The sequence below is a fragment of the Musca vetustissima genome, unplaced genomic scaffold (genome assembly GCF_032173495.1).
Source record: "Musca vetustissima isolate MV318-11 ecotype Yass unplaced genomic scaffold, APGP_CSIRO_Mvet_v1 utg97763, whole genome shotgun sequence".
NCBI classification, from domain to species: Eukaryota; Metazoa; Arthropoda; class Insecta; order Diptera; family Muscidae; genus Musca; species Musca vetustissima.
The window spans coordinates 61,199-62,025 of NW_026888962.1; positions in this window are offsets into that span (position 1 = coordinate 61,199).

The window sequence follows — 827 nt, forward strand, 5'->3', positions numbered from 1 at the left end:
TGTTATCTTAATAACCTCCAATAAAACTGGACATTAAAAAAGAGGTAGAGACTGGTTTAAAGATCGTTACATTAATATGACCCCCAAAGGCAAAAACAAATCAAAACAAAGGAGAAGAAGAAGGAAATATGAAAACGAAGAAGAAAAAAATAAAGCCTGAAAAGATCATGATGAGGATGTTCAAATGGTAAATTCAACCTTCATCCGAACGCATTACAGGACCGGGATAAATGATGTTCTTTTGATGGACACGCCAATGATGATGCTGATGGTGGTTCGGATGTTGATGATCATCATAACGATGATCATGACGATGTATGATGCCCCTGATAATGTTGCAGATAACATGGGCCTCATTCGAATGATCATCAGACAGACAATGGCGACAGAGTCCACATTGAAACAAAAAAAGAAATAAGAACAAAAAATTCAGGACGCGTGCATGAACGGTTAGCAAACACATAACAAATGAGGTCAGGTAGGTAGGTAACAATGAAACCAAAAGAAATGGAAATTTTATGGAGGAACCCATCGATTTGGGAGAGAGTTCAAGATAATGAAATATGCAGGTGTAATAAAAATGTGAAATAATTGTCCTTTGGCAAAAAAGTGAAATCGTTGAGAAATTTTGAAAAAAAAAACTCATTAAATATTCCAAAGACATATCTTGACACCTCCACCCCCATTTCGAAATTCCAAGGCCTTCCGAAAGAAGGAATTTTAATTCATGTTTTGAGATTTTTTCTATTTATTTAATAAATGACGCAGGCGTAAAGTCAAAGGTATGATATGTCACACAACACGCGGTATTCCGAGATTACGTGTCA